The sequence below is a fragment of the Neopelma chrysocephalum genome, unplaced genomic scaffold (assembly GCF_003984885.1).
Source record: "Neopelma chrysocephalum unplaced genomic scaffold, ASM398488v2 Primary Assembly neopelma1_75, whole genome shotgun sequence".
Classification (NCBI taxonomy): domain Eukaryota; kingdom Metazoa; phylum Chordata; class Aves; order Passeriformes; family Pipridae; genus Neopelma; species Neopelma chrysocephalum.
The window spans coordinates 2,509,259-2,526,097 of NW_020897736.1; positions in this window are offsets into that span (position 1 = coordinate 2,509,259).

Below are 16,839 nucleotides of genomic sequence, written 5' to 3' on the forward strand. Positions count from 1 at the left end.
CTTTGAAAGCCCACCAAAGGTGCTTCTCAGGACCTGTTCTGTCTCATCAGCTTGCCACCCAAATGTTATCAAAGGATGTAGTGGGACTATGCACATGCAATGCCCAGTGCTGGTAGGCAGGACAGGTTTTGATGCTGCTCCCCAAGCCTCTGTGTGGGGGGCAATGCCCTATGGGCTCGTGGGGCTCCTTGCAGCAGCAAGGCTCCAGTGGGGTCCTTGCCTTATAGTGGTGCTGATTTGGGATCTTAAATCATTAATTAGACCATTGATGAGTTAATGCTTGTACAGTACTCTCTATTTTCAGTGTTGCGTAAGAAGTAGGAATCATTATCATTAGTAATTAACATTTTCTTGTTTGGTCACCTTTGTGTATTTCTCTTCTGCCCCCTCTCTAGGGTAGCCCTCTATGGGGCAGGGTTGGTCACATGTGAATTAAATGTAATTAGGCTGAAAGGCTGAAAAACTGAAATTCCCTCTGCGTCTTCCTACTCACATTTTACTTCACTCAGGAAGTGCTCAGGCCATCCTCTTCCTCTGGGGCTAGCACACGTGTGGGTCACAAACCAGCTTTAAAAACCATAGTCTTTCTGAGTTTCTTTTGAAATTATTTGGCAGCTCCATTGAGGGACTGAAACAGCCTAAAAATGCCTCTCAACAAGTCTGTCTTTTTGTCCAGAATAGATATATGCCAGTATGCAATAAACAGCAACTCACTATCAGAGTGTTTTGTGGTTTTGCACTGATCTGTGTACTGCAGGAGGAACTTCTTCCCTTGTCTTGCTCTTGGTATCCTTTTTGTTAGAGATTTTTCTTTTGAAACTGTGTGGTTTCTCAGGTAACATTCAGAAACCATTTCTTTTGTTGTTGTTTTTGTAGTTTTCCTTGTAGTTCATTGATTTGTTCAAACCAAAAACTCAAAGCCAATCTCTGAGGCTGTCAACCTATTTAGCTGTGGAGGAAAGTCCACCAACTTCTGTAAATAGAGATGATACCATGTGGCCCAGAGCTCTGTTGTAACTCAGGGCCTGCCTGGCAAAGCACTGCCCTCAGCCCCAGCTTCAAACAACCAGGGGGAGGCTGTTCACAGAACCCTTTCCCTGCAGCAACCTGTGGCCAAGCAACCATCTGCAAATCATAGTGCAATAGTTCTCACACCTCCTCCTTTATTGCTCCATATTAAAACGACTAGTGCCAGCAACACTTTGTAAAGCAATAACTTCAGAACTTGCAGTGTGGTTCTGTTTGTTGGTTGTTTTTTTTAAGGTGATCTGCCTTAAAATCTGGCCCCTTAAATAAATGGTTACCCACATTTGTACTTTGAAATTTTTAGGGTTTTTTAAAGGAAGTGGGGTTAGAAATGTGAAAGTAAAGTTTGACCAAGGTGTCATACCACGGGATCATTCTGTCACTCCTGGGTGAAGGGGAAGACAAATTGCTCTGCACAGTGGATGCTCATCATAGCAAAAGGTTCTAGTTTATTGTTAAGGATGTCTGTGATACTGAGGACAGCAGCTAGTGGAATGCCTTGGGTTTTGTGTTCCTTTTCAGTAGCTGGCCTTTGAAAGACTTCTGTCACAGAAATGAAACCTTAGCACAGGGCTGGCTGCAAGCATAGCAGCATCAGCAGGGTTTGTTTCCCACTTCTACCACTTTAGAGCCTTTCTTCCTGCCACTTGCAAACTCTCAAGGCCCAACAACTGCCAAAACCCTCAAGGCAGATGAAAGGAAGTGGATCCATTTTCTCTAAATCGGCTCTGTGACATTTTGTGAAGAGCCTCTTAACAGATCCAACACTAGGCATATTTTCGTCTCTTCAGTTCAAGAATACCTTTTGAAGGCCAGTGGGGCCTGTAAGTGGGACAAGGATTAATGTAATCCCTTCCCCTGGCCCATCTAGAACCTCTCCTGGAGGGAGTCTTATCTGCTCCCATCCTCTGCTGTCAGCCTGACCCCCTTACTCCCCGTACAGGTTCTGAACAGCTTCGCTCTTTCCCAGAGGATTACGTTTTTCTGTCACAAAAGATCTGCAAGAGTAACATAGAGCTTTATGCTCTTGGTTTTGAAAAACAATGCATTGTGATATATCTTCTGTGAGTAAAGAGTGGCATATAACTTAACAGAAACTTTATACTTACTTTCAAGCCTTTACATTGATAACTGTGGTGTCTGTGATTACCACATTGTGGTGTTTTTTGTTATTCCTCTGTACTGATGATTCACAGGGCAGAGAATGAAGACATTTGTGATCCCTTCAGTTACACATCAGCTGCAGCTATTAAAATGCAAGGAAGACCATCAGTTAGTTTATAAAGCCATAGATGATGATGTTGTCTAATCCCCATCTCCAAACAGACAGGTTCTAGTGATAACCAAGTGTATAGGCTTTTTACACATTATAAATAATGTACAGCCCTGGCCTTTGGACATAACTGTTTTTTCTTAGAATGTCTTTTTACTGGACTGCCTCTTCATCTGTCTTTGCAGGGAAAGGCAAAAAAGGAGGATTGCTAGAGGTCTCAGTAGAGATCTCAGTGTGGTTCTCACAGTGCATTTATTTTTCTTCTTTGTAGAAGTGGACCTTGATATATATTTTCTAATACTCCATATGAAATTTTTGTCAACAACTTCATGATTTTCTTGGCAGTGTATATATTCTTGGAAATGTGTTTATTTATTCCAGTTGCAGTATGTACAGTGCCCCTTAGAATTACTCTGTGGGAAAGGGGCTCTGGAAAAAGGTACTTCTATGAGCAGAGGCTGCATCAAGCAGGGAAACTCTGTTAAAAAAAGGCAAAACTGAATCTGGGCAGTTGTAAGATAGGCCACTCAATTTAACTTGCACAGAAACAAGAAGTATGTGGAGAGATAAGACTGAGTCTAAACAACCAGAAACAAGTAGAGAAGAGTAAGAAGCCTGGGCAGCCTTCAGCCACCTTGCTGGCTGCATACTGCCTGGGACTGACTTGCTCCTCAGAACCTGTGCTCTGAGAAAAATTGAAGAAACTCAAATATGCAGCAAAAAAGGCAGAGATTTGTCACAGAGGGAAATTTCAGATGAAACGACATTGTGGTGTCCCACTAGTGACTGATGCCACTAATAATTGGCCTTCATTACATCTTTGCAGGAAGAAAGAGAATCTGTAGTATCAAAAAGGCTATGCAATACTTTCTTTTGTTATGAAGGAAAAAAAAAATTCCTATTTCTGACCCTTCAGTGCACATCATCCAATGCCTTTGGGCTGATCTTAATGTGCCCTTCAGATATCTCAACATACCCAAGAAACTTATCCAAAACATTCAGGAGGCTACATCAAGATGGTGCATGTTAAAAATGTCAAATATCAAACACAACTTCATATTTAATGTAAACTAACTCAGATGTGTTTCTGGCTTTATCAGAAATGTCTTGGCCACACGAGATAAGTTAAAATTTAAGTTCTTGATATTCCTGCTGGGGGGGGTGGAGATTTCTTTGCATATCATCAAGAAGTTAAAATCTGTGCAGATCCTTTTTTTGGTAATCCTTGAAATCACATTTTTGTAAAGTTCAGTGAAAATTCACACAGCAAATTCAAAGCGTATGTTAAAGTGCCAAGAGAAAGCGGATGTGCACCTGTGGCCAGCAAAGTGGAGAAATGCTGAGGTGTGTATCTGGGGGTTCATTCTCACCTGTCAGTGGCTGGTAAATCAAAGCAAGCTCCACCGAGGTCAGAGGCAAAAAGGCACAGTGGTGTCAGTGAAAGCTGAACCTGGGCCCACGCAGCCCATTAACTGACTCGGGCAACAGAAAGTCCAGACTCAGAAAAACCCACTAGTTTCTTTTCTTTCCCTGACTTGAGCTTACTGATATATCTCAACACCAAAATGTAATCAAAAAGAGGTGCTTCACAAAACAAGCACGGGGAGCTTCTTAAGCTTGGGCCATTTCAGCTTTCTCAGAAGGAAATTAAAATAGTCTTTCCTGGGTAGGAGTAACCTCAAACCAGCAACAACCAATCCTGTGATGTTTCACTTTTGTTGCACAATTTTGGGGCACTGGGTCTCCAGCCCCAGGGGAGCAGGTGCAGCTGCTGGACAGTCTGCCCTGGGGTTGCTGGGGGACCTCTCCAGAGGAGAAGTTGGCACCTGCAGCCTTCTGTAAACTGAGCTTGGCCACAGCCATTTCCCAGCCATCCCTCTCTCCATCCCACCCTGTATCCTTCAGAAAAGTGCTTCATTGAGACTTTAGCTTTCCTTGGCTAAAGACACCAATCCTCATCACCACCTCCCCAGGTGTTTATTCAGTATTTGTTTACAAGGGATAAGTAGGAGAGAAGGAATAAGAAGAAAATGCTGACTCCCTCTCAAGTCTGCATTTGCTACCTTATAAAAAATTTAAATGTCTTCATTTAAAGCTAAATTGTTGTGATTTTTTTTAATGGATATATTTGTGCTCTATTGCTCTCTCCATTTATGTCCTGTGTCAATACAGTCAATCTTGCCCACATTTTCATTCTGCAAACTATATGCTGCTGGAAGGTGTGTTTTTTTTTATTGGACTTCTGTTCATCCTATTTTGTATTTAACAGACTGTTACCAGGAATATTCTCAATTCCACATGAATACTAATGAGTGTATTTGCTTGGGGTCCAATATTTCCTGGGAGCATTGCACTAAATAGAATATATCTAAATGCCCAGGAAGTTACTTTCAGGACCATTCAGATACTGTGTCACTGTGGCTTCCTTCACCAGAAAAAAAAACCCAAGAGCCAAATGATGGGCACTCTCACCACAAAAGCAAGCAGAGAAGTGAGTTGAAGTGGGCAACAGCTGCCTCCATCCTCCCTCTGCTCTTTTCCTAGTGACTTATGTGTGATGTTATATTTCTATGTAGGTACATCAGCTGCACAAATATGGTCATTGCTTGGCATGGCAGGGCAAGGATTCAGTTACCTGTTGCCCTGAATTCACCTGCCCTTGTGGTAGGTGGGCCCACGTGGCAGCCCTGGAGAGATGCTCTTACTTCTTTGCACAACAACTGCCCTTTCTTGGTGCAGCTGCATGTCCTCCACCTCCTAATAATGATCTTGTCTCTGAAGTGGAATGTGTAATAGGGGAAAGGAGGTGGCCAGAACTCAAATGAAGGAATAAAAAAGAGCAGATGAATCGATTTGGGGATGTTCTTTTGATGCTCTTGCCCTCTATTTCTCTACTCTTCTTCCAAGCTCTCTGCAATGTGAGTGCTGCTGGCCACATGGATAAGATTCAGCTTGCAAAAATGTATGCTTGCAGCAAGGAAGACTTACCCTTTAACCTTTAGCAGCCATTTCCTCTGAAAAGCACAAGTTTCATTTTCGCTTACAGTGAAAAACGTGTGGAGGGGGAAGGGGAAGAGAACCTCATCTCTCTAAAACAGCCGAATGGTCCTATTTTCATCCTCTGAGCCAAACTTCACATAGCTCTTTTTGCATTATGCAGTGTGCCCTCAGGAAAGAGATCTGGCAGAAAAAGCAGATGCAAACTCTCTCGTTAGTCTTGAAAGACCTGGTCTTGAGCATTTGGGGTCAATCCCCTTCAGCGGGTTCATTTTTCTTCATTGCAGTTTCATGAATTTGGCCATAAGCAAAAAGCAGGGTTTAGTTAAAAAAAAAAAAAAGCCCTATGTAGTATTCATTAAACAAAACTGAGAATTGCATGCCATATTGGAAAAGTCAGGAAAGTAGAAGAAATTCCACATCCTTGCAATATATCCAAACATATTGCAATCTGTACTGTAGCACCAGCATCCAATGGGGCCATGCTTTCACCTGGGGTAAACCCATGTAACTCATGCTAGTAGTTCTAAAAACAGGACAAAGAAGAAAGACTTTTACCTGAAACTCCTGTGCCCAAGTGCCTTTCTGCCTAGAAAATGTGGGGGTTTTTTTCAGGTCTGACATGACTTGGAAGATGAATAATAACATACAAGAACTATCAACTTTATTGCAAAGTCAGTGATTTCTTTTAACTCCACTCATCTTTCTAATGGTCAAATACCATTACCAAGAGAGGAGAAGGTTTAGTTGCAACTGCAAAGGAAGCCAAAGCCCCCATCCCTATTGCTTTCTGAGCTCCTGTCCTCCTCCTTGGGGGTTCCCCAGGCCAAGCATTGTGTAGGGTGATGGTGCAGCGTGATGAATTTCCCCATAACCCTCATCTTTGCTGTAGCATTGCTGTGAGCACCAGTGAGTGGTTTCTAGTTTTTTCAGTCTTCATTCTTCCACAACAATCAAAATGGCTGAAATAAACTGACTTTTCCCCTTATCAAAGTGTGCTCTTTCACCTTGCCCAGTGTCAAGACCTGCAGCCAGCTCTTGGTGTGTTCTGGAGAAGGGCTGTCAGGTGGCCCTGCCCTTCTGCAGGGTTGCCCCGAAGGAGGGTGCCCACAAAGATGCTGTTGCCCCCCATGCCCCAGGAGCCCTCCTTCAGAGGCACCTCAGACCCGGGCATGGCCTCCCTGAGCCACTTCTGCCTTCCTTGGGCTGCCTCCTTCTCCACACTGGCATTTCTCAAGCTTTTGTACATTTTTAAATATGAGTTCTAAGGTGCCCACCTTCCTATAAAAGCTTTTGAAATTATTTTTGAATGAAAAGTGTGTGATCTTATGAAAAAATTCACTTTCAAACTTTCTGTTGAAACAAGTATCATCCTATTTTTCTCATGCTCGCCAAAAGATGATCTGAATGGAGCCATTGGTCCCCCAACTGCAAGGACACCACTTGGTCACCAGCCTTCTGTCACATACGCATTTTAGGGACAGCTACTCCTGTGCCCTTTCTCAGCACCCCCTAAGCCCTGCTAAAGCTCTGCTGTCTTTGCAGAGGTGAGCAGAGAGGAGAGCATCCCCTCCCAGGCAGCAAAGTGTGCTGAACACACTGCTGTTGCTGGTACCTTTCACGAGGGGTCATTGTGTACCAATATGCATATAAACCACAAAATACCTGGAGAAAAAAATAAGATATCATAGTAAGCAAGATGAAGAGACTTGACTGAAACTAAAAAGGTTGCTGGTGAAATACAAATATGTGAGAAATTCCCTCAATTTATTGTGAACTGATAGAAAATTATTAATTCTTGAAATTTTATTTTTTTTAAGGAAAGTGTAATGGATTAATTCTCTTATGAAAGTCAACATAAATGACTCGGTTGTGTGGGAAAAAGGTGTAAAGGAAGGAACTGACTGTGTGAGAATAGAGAGTGCATAATGTATTAGCATCAGCAACACAGCCTGATGGGTGAAGGCTTTTATACTACCTCTCTATTGATAGGTATTTCAACCAGCAGTAAAAAACTGCTCTTGACACTCATCTGCAGGGGAAAATATCCACATAGTCTTTGCTGTAGGACCAATTAGCCTGTGAAAGCAGCTGGGGGGAGGAGGGAGGTGCGGGATATAAATGCGGGATGCATCCACACTTGATTACTCTAATGAAATGTCCATTGATTCCTATAGATTAATGTGAGAAGAACGGCAGCTGCGGAGTGGCTAACACCTCTAGGTCAGCAGCTCTGTGTGTGCGTGTGTGGACGTGTGTAATGGAGGGGGTAGCACAGAGCCAGACCAAGGTAGACAAGAGAGGGTTAGTGCGGCTGCAGAGGGAGAGGTGCTGAGGTGCGGGGACGTGACAGCCGGCGATGGAGGGAGATCTGCAGGAGGCCACAGCGAGGGGCTGCAGGGACAGCGCGGTCCCTCCCCTGCCTCTCTCGCTGCCGCTGCCCCTCGCTCCCGTTTGACTTTGCTGTAAGGCAGGCTGAGCTCACAGGTCATCTGTTTTTGTTAGATTAATTTGATTCAGCATGTAGGAATAGAGGGCTGAGCGGGCTAATGGCTCTCTGCAGGTGACATTGGGAATGGCCAACAGTCGCATCCTCCTCCCCCATCCCTGCGACTGCAAAGAGAAGTCCCTGACGAGGGGCTCCCTCTGTGTCGGGGATGCCGGTCCTGCACCGCAGCCCCCGCGCCCGGCATCACCTCGCTCCGGCGAGTTCCTCACGTCTCAAATACTAATCCCTTATCTCTCGCGCCGTGTCATGTAGAAGGACTTAATTACAATAAGGAGCGAGGGATTTGCTGAGTGACTGCAGTGCTTGGTGCGAGGCTGCTTTTATTGCACAGGGAATGGAGTTACCAGGGACTCTGCCATAATTGTCACAAGAGATGCACTGTATCCTCTCGTGCAGTAATTCTTGAGTTTTGTTGTTGAAGGTGGTGTGCAGGCAGCAACCTGCCTCCTGTGCAAGGGAAGCCTAGAGGAGCAACCCACGGTGTGGCATTGCAGCCATAAATTGCCCTGTGAGAACAGGCTGATATGGAAATATGAAGGGGTGAAATATTTAGGCTGGGATTCTAGAAATTACATTTCAGATGAAACAAAAGTATCTCTAGGCCAGATTCTCGCTGAGGTAGCATCCCACAGTTGTACAGGTTGTCTGGTTCCTCTGGTCAATAAGGAAATAATACAGTAAAGGAAAATCTGGCTCACTTATTACTGAGGATAAGGAATCTTGTAGCTGTGTTGCATTGTGAGGAGAGTTTGATGTCTTCAATTAAGAACGCAAAATAACTAGATACATTGTGACTGTTGTTTCAGTCATTTTTAGTGCACACTTCACCACATCACTGTAGTACTTAGGAATTCAACATTTGCCAAAAATGTAAGAAACTATGTTTCTTGGCAATATATGCAAATGAGGTCAGGCAATTGCAAGACCCACTTGGCCCTGCAAAGATCAGGGTCCCCCAGGAAGTGTAAGATGTTGGGTATTAAAATTCATGGTGTATCATGCTAACTCTGGGGGAAATATGGATCCTAACTCTGAAGCAGGACTTTGAGCAGCCTGCTCCTGGTTTGGCAGCAATTGGCAGTACTTACATCAAATGCCAAAAACTGATGGTAAGAGACAATCTGTTCTCTCGTAAATGTGCATGTAAACATGGGTAGAAAGAGATCCAAGTTTGGGACAATGCAGAGGTTTTCCCAAGGCAAGCTCCCTGCTGAGCCCAGCCCTGCCAGCACCAGGGCTTCGGCACCTCTGCTGTAGAATTAATCCTGTCTTCATGCAATCAAGTGACAAAACTTTCCATCACCATCTGCAGGGCATAATTTACCCCTGAAAGCACAAATAAATACGAACACATGGTGTGCAGGTTGCAGTATTTCCCCAAGACCACTCCATAACCCCTTACCCCTAACAAACCCTGCTCCTCCTTGGTAGGTACACAAACCCTGCTCCTTCTTGGTGGGTGCACAAACCCCACTGGAGGGGGTGGCTGGGACTGAGTCTGTGTCTTTCCTGTGGCCTCAGTGTCCCCAGCTGTCCCACCTGGCAAAGGGCACCCGTGGGTGGGCAGGAGGGAGTTGGCCTCAGTGTGCAGTGCTGAGCTTCACTACTGCAGTCAGACCTCCCCAGACATGCTGCAACCTCTGATCACTATAAAACACAGGCTTTTAGTTGAAAGGTTTTATTTCTGTCAGTTCAAGAACCTGCTCATCAAGGTTTTCTCCTTTTAGTTCAAGATTTTTTACATCTGGTTAACTAGTATTTTACTGTTATGCCCTCTCCTGCAGGAACACCTCCCTTTTCTAAGATAAATAACTGTATCCAAGCAAATTTTTTGTCATGCTGCTTTTCCAGAGCAGCAGGACATACAGTGTGCTGTCAGTGTAGATGCAGTATGTGTAAGGAATTAAAATGCAGTGCCTGGGTACGTGTGGCCACTCCTGTGCACGGGGTGCCTGGGTGTGTGCAGGTGGCCGTGGCAGCAGCCAGGGCACTGGCAGAGCAGCCTGTCCCTTTAAACCTGACTGGTGTATTTTTAGAAAGCATAAATAGGCTGCATTCTGCCACTTGCTCACTCTCCGAGACATAAAAAAGGAAGGGCTTTCTGCTTTCTTCGAGTCTCCTTCCCCTGCTGGCACCATATAAGTCTGTCTTTTAAGCAGTACAGGTCCACAGCCCCTTTTTTTTTTCTTTTTTCTTTTTTTTTTTTTTTTTTATTGAGAAGCTGCAGAACTCTAACCGGTGGTTCAATAAATTGTATTACATCCCCTTCGTACTGAATGCCCTACAAGCTTTGGCTTTCCATGTGTAATTGCAAGCTGTTATTAGCCCAGAGCTTTGTCCGTTACTGTGCCACACTATTGCTGAGCGGTCAATTTTTTTCCCCTGCCATTTCCTTTGCTCACACCATGCTGACCACGTTGGCCAGGGGCTGCCCGAGGTTTATAGTGCAGCATTGATTTTTCTTTTCTCTCAATACTGACAGAATCATAGATCCAAGGCAAATAAAGAAATGCATTCTGTGGTGATGAAATGTCTTTCGTTCAGCCTGGATTGAATCAAAGGCCATCACAGAAATGTTCTACTCTAAAATGCTAGTGAAGCTTTAAGGCATTGTTGGAAAATGAATTTTCCATTTTCTTAGCTGTAATTTGAATTCTCGAATCACTGTGCTAAAAATAATCAGATAAAACTGAATATAGACTACAAGCCTATGTAAAATGTTATTTGTTAGGTTTTGCAAGCTGCTGCAGATGACATGAAAGGAATCTGGCAATAGATCAGAAAAGTAATTGCTTAGGTGGATTTCTAGTAAGTATGTTGCATTACTCTGAATACCAAGGTATAAGATGACTTCTCTTTAACTCATACACAACATGGTAAATAAACAAACCATTTTGTGTATCTACTGGAGGGAGATATTTCTAATAAAAAAAAAATCACCCTATGTCACCTACATCTCAATGATAAGTATTTTTGCTTTTTTGGAAGGGTTGTTAAAGGTTTGGGGTCTTTTTAGATGGACTAGTGTCATTGTTCCCATTATACAAATGGAGATCTAGAAGTAAAAAGAGTCTGTGAGGACAGAATAAAGTCACACAGTGAATATCTGGCAGGGCCTGGAAGAGAACTTTGAGCCTCAGAAGCTTAAAACCATTTTTAACGCAAAATAAAAATAGCCATGATTTTCATGACATCTGTGGGAAAGGGTCATTCCCTATGACAGTCTTCCCAGCACAGGCTGTCAGAAACCAGAGGTGGCCCCAGTCTCTGTGGGTGGCTGCACTGGCACAGAACTTCAGCTTTCTGTAGAAAGGGAGCACCTTGACTAATTTTTAGGCAAATATCATTTCCTGTAACATAGAGTCAATTAAGGAACCCAAACCTGTCATCTTGGAAAACAGAAGACAGAACCACGTAGTAAGGATTTCCTGATATTTTGGGGTTTTCTCTTTCTTTGTTTTTCTGCATTATCAAGGCTCATGACAACATCTGGTGTATGTGGCCATTACAAATTTAACCCAGCTCACCATCAAGGACATCAATACTTTCATTCTTGAAAAAACAAGGATGCTCTTTAAGTATGGTGGTGAGAAGGGGTATGATTTTTTTTTGCCAGGTTAGACAATTATAGGTGTCATGTATTTCATACAGTCCAGAAAACATCCCTCAGATTTTCCTAAGTTCATAATAAGTTGGGCAGAGAGACTGAGCAGAGGATCCTTGTGTCCTCTCCTTCACAGGACAGTTCCCTCTGTGGCCATGCAAAGGTAAAGTCCCAACTTCTACAGGGTCCCAGGGTAAATGTCACCTTACCTGGCTATCCAACATGTTCTCGGACTCCACACTTCAGGGAGATCCCAAATGTTTCACTGAGAAGTTAGTGCAAAAGAAAAAAACAAAAACAAAACACCACAAGAGAGAGAGAAACAAAGGGTACCCAGAGGATAGAAAGAGTGGAGGAGAGGAGCATTTATAAGTGAAAATAACAGATGGATTCGGCAAAGTTAAAACTACAAATTCAAAAAAAAAAAATATATTTGAACATAGCCCTTGGGCAACATTGCATTAATTCCCTAGCTTTGGACCTTTCTTTTTCTCCTTTCTTAATGACTACACACTCGATATCAATATATGCACTGGTTTACAGCTATTTCTTCACCATCGCATTCCTGGCAATGCACAATAGATCTTTACACTGCAAAACAAATCAGACTATTTTTCTTCACGATGTTCCAAACAATTTCTAAAAAAAAAAAAAAAATTGGGTCGAATTCAGTGTCTTATTCAGCCATAAATCTTTCTGAACTTTTTTTTTTTAAAATCAAAAGACTACTAAGAATTCCTTTCTCTATCCCAAATTGTGCAGTAATTTTCTCTACAAAATTTCTCAAGAGGTTACAGTGGGACTGAATCTGTGTTACTCACTGTAAAAGACTGTGTTGTGCTATGTGACTAAGTGCTATGTGACTTTGTGACTTTTAAGAATGCTCCACACTGGAAACAAAATCAGGGCCATCTCCCTGCCATTTGTCTTCCCAAGTTGATTCTCCCATAAGGTTCCAAAAGCTCCTCTTTTGTCCCACTCCAGCCTCGTGGTGTTCAGTAATATGTAAAACTATACCTAAGAAGGCTCTGCAACCTGGTCTGAAATCAGCTGCAAACCAGCTCAAATCCTGGAAAGTGTTGATCTGTCTAAGGATCCTCTGTATTAGACCTTCAATGATTTTCAGATCTTGCACCCATCATGGACATCATTATACAGTTACCATAACTGTTTCTTTTTAACTAAACCTTTTCCAGACAAATTAACTCAAATCTTTTCCTTGCTGGTGTTCCTGGTGCAGGTGAAGGATACATCTCAGCAGTAACCAGGAGGTTCTGCTATTTGGGTGTGTTGAAACCTTCAAAATTCGCTTGCCAGGATTTTTGACAGCAGATTTACATGGAGATTTAAATTCAGATTCAGGGCTTCTGTTTTGGGTAATATCTCCATTAGAAGCTGGGTGAGATAAGTGGAGGTTTCCAAGTGTTAGTAAGCAGGTAACCATGAATGGAGAATCACACCTGCAAAGGTACTGGGGGTACAGTTGTACAAGGTAGGAACAAAATTAAGATGTGTGTAAAACTAGGAACACGGCTGCCCTTCTGCCTCTATCTATCACTTTATGGATTTGTGACATCACTTATGGCTAAAATCCAGCCATTGCTCCGTACAGGCTGCAGTCAGGAATCCCCACTCTAAATTCTAGGAAGGGGAAAGCGAGGAGAATCTACAAACAGGATTAGTGTCAGGGAATGCAAGCGTGATGAATACTTCCACATATTACCAAATTGTATATAATAGCCTAAGTATGTAGGAAATAATTGTCAGGGGGAAAAGCTGTTAATTGGATCATATACGAAACATAATGTTTTCTTAATGTCTCAGCTGGTGCATAAGTGGTTGTTGACTGGTGCCTGATCTCTGTGTTTTTTTCAAATGCCCACGCTAGCAAGCAGCTATGATAATTAATTTTTAAGGGGGATGAAAAAGATCAGCTATGCTCGAGTCCCAAATGGATGTCTTTTCTCTGATCCACCGGGTTCACAGCTTTAAGTGTAACAAGCAAAAATGCTTGAACAAGCAAAGAGCAAGGGAAACTAGAGTGGCATCAAAATGCAAAGCAGCTCCATCATGATCTGCTGTTGGGTGGGGAAGCACCATTCTGCTCTCAGCAAGAGCAGTTTCTGGTTTAAAATGACAAAAAGTCAAAAATAATTTAAGATTTGTGTGGCTGTAAGAAAAGAACGTTAGTAATGATGATTCCAGCTCTACTGTAGAAATAGTGGAGACCTGGCAGGAGCTGTCAGCTTTGGTTGGTTGAGGGCCAAGTTTGTGGCTGAGTTTGCAGCTGGTTCTGCAGGAGGTACCTGAGCTGGAGCACAGGGCCAGGGCAGTGCTGTAACCCAGGGTGTGCTCAGTTTGTCTGTACAGTTCATGTCCTTCATTAGAATGTATCTTGCATTTCCTCACTTCTTTGAAATGTGCTGAGGGGAATGCAGTCAGGTCCCAGCTGCTTTCAGAAGCTGTGGCAACGCTGCTCACCAAGGAAGGAGCATTCACTTGTGTTTTGCCCACCTCTGCCACAGTGTCCTCTGTGCTGGCAGCTGCCTGATTTGATGATCCTCTGCAAATTTGACCCACAAAACCCATGGCAGCAGCAGAAATTCTTTATGTGTAGGGTAAAATAGAAAGTAGTTTGTTTTGTGAAGTACTTTCTCTTTGGAAGAACATTGTATATGTAAAACCCAGCTCCCTTTTGAGGCACTCATCTTCCTCAACCTCTGTGAAAGTCATCTTTCAGCAGAAGATCAACAAGGATTCTCTGACATATTCACGTTTAGTGGTCCTCACCCTACAAACACTGAAACTGTCTGGGGAATCTGATCCTTTCCTGTGTAAAGGTCCCTGCAAAGCTACTCAGTACCTTCAGCCCTTCCTGGTTTGAAACTTCCCTCAGCACCTTGTCCAACCCAAAAGGTGCACTCTTCTAAACAGCTGCCAATACACATGAATTTGCATAAAACATACAGAAAACTACCAAAATTATGATGTTCATTGGGATGTTCTGTCCAAATTGAGACTTTTAAGCACTAATAATAATTAACTACTTTCTTAGCAACGAAAAAGTCTTAAATGCCTATTTACTTAACAGTCCCCTAGGGTGTCTTTGTTCTGAATGGGCTAAAAAATCTTAGCTGCAAAATAAGCAGGCGATTCCAATCAATAGAGCCAGAGGACTATATTGATTACCAGAACTCCATTCTTTAGTCATTAACCCTGTGAATTCTTTACAAAAGCCATACAGGACAATTCCTAACCACTATACCATTTGAGGAGTCATTCAGATATTTGAATGTCATTAAACTTTCATAGCTTGTTTACAGCCCCTTCAGCCTTGCCTGAAGGATTGTGCTCCCAGACTTGCTGCCACACAGCCCTGCTCTGCCCAGCTGAACTGACAAACAGCATTAATCAAGCTCAGAAATTTCCTCTGCAGATATGTTTTTCTTGTTGGTTATTGCTAATGTTGCTACAGAGCAGGGAAACAGATCATGGAAGGAGTGAAATAATATTCTTCATTTTTCCACGTTCCAGCTTCAAGCCAGAATACTCTAGCTGATGATAGACACAATTTTTATCCATCCTTGTATGGAAAACTACTTGTACACCCTTGAAGTCCCTATCTCTATGCTGGATGTTCCTGAGCTCCATATGTGGACAGGAGAGGAATGACACAAAGTAGGGCAGCGGAGAGGGAAGGCAACAGTGAGGTGGGAAGGAGGAAGAGAAGGAACTGATGCTGAGAGAGCTCCTCAGGTTTCTCCACCTCCTTCCCCTCACTGGGCCCTGCGGGACCTGCCCCCATGACACCTCCCTCTCAGCAGCCCTGTATTTAAGAGAAGATTCTCGCATTTCAGATTAAGAAAGTTCATGACACACGGTAATGGCTCTAAATGGTAAATTGAATCACGCAGTCAACAATTGAATAGAAGCATCACAAATGAGCCAAATGCCAGCAATTTAAGGGAATGCTGAAGGAACTCCCAGCAGTCACGAGGCCTCTGCAAAGACAGGCGCTCTTCCTCTTCAAAGTTCAGGTGGCTTTAATGGTATAGAACATGTAATGTTCTTTAATGTAGTGTTTCCTTGCTATAGAAACTGTGAGCTGCCCAGCATCTTTGTACATATACAAATTGGGAGTGATTATTTCTAAATGTTTTCTTAATGGTTTATATAAATTTCAGCCACAGCTTGTCCCTGGGTTGCTTGTTCCAGCTGTTCTTTTATTGGTTATGGCTTTGACCCAATGCCCGCTGGATATGGGGGTTTGGCTTAGGCTGTGTTTGTTACACAACACTAACATGGTTTTGTTCCCTGCTTCACACTGTACAAAGAAGATTTTAGCCACAACACAGCAGATGAACATCAAGCAATCATTTGAGCTGAAACTGAGGATCCTGTTTTGAAATAAAGAAACAGTTTGAGAAATACACAAGAATCTACCTAAATACTTGCAAACAGAGACTGTAACTTCAGAGTAATAACTGAGCAATATGCCTACATTTAGATGCAAAAATTGTCCTCTATCATTTTTGCAATTAGTGTTTGATCCACTTCAATGTTCTGTTGTTATCTTTATCTATTTGAAAACTTCCCAAGAGAGCTATAATGAGCCAGGGCCATTTTCATGACTATTGATTTCATGGTTAAAATTATGGTATTTGATTGTTATTTGACCAAACTGAGATTATTGTATGTTTTGAAAACAAGAGCAGCAACAGTAGAAGTCGTGTCCCTAGGAAAGTACAAAGTTAGGAACTGCTAAACAGCCTGACTTCTCCTGAGGTGCTGCAGTGCTCTGGAGAAGCCCTTCTCAGTGCTGCCCCTTTCCAGACAGCAGCAGAAGGCACGCAGAGCTTCAGTGACCTTTCCAATGTCACCCCAAGTACCATGGCAAAGAGTGGGATAGATTTCGAGTGTCCTTCCTCCCAGCCAGTGCCCTCACTGCTGGCACCCATTTTCCTGTCTGGGAAATGCTCATTCCTGTTGGTGACATTTCTTGTAGTCAGGGGATGTGTTTTGTGGCGAAGACACTTTTAGGACCAAAAGCCTGGATTTCATTATAACTCAGAGTAAATATGTAGGTACTGGACAACCACTTATGAAGTTTATTTTTCATTGTCAAAATATATTTAGAAAATGTTGCTAAACCCGAGGACTTTCTGCACCCTCTGGTTCCTGCTTTTCAACAGACTAAACCAATCACAATTGGCAATGGATTTTAGATAAATCCAGAAATGTTTTAAGCAAATTCCTAAATGTGACAAGAACTCCAAATATCTTTTTGAATAGGGTGTTTCAAAGGTCTGTTAGGACTAAATGGCCCTAGTGCATCATGTGAATAGAATCACCTTTTCTTTGCACTTTGTTTCTTTTTTTGGTATGAGACCTCTCTGTATTTTATGAAACAAAGGGCATAACTCACCATCC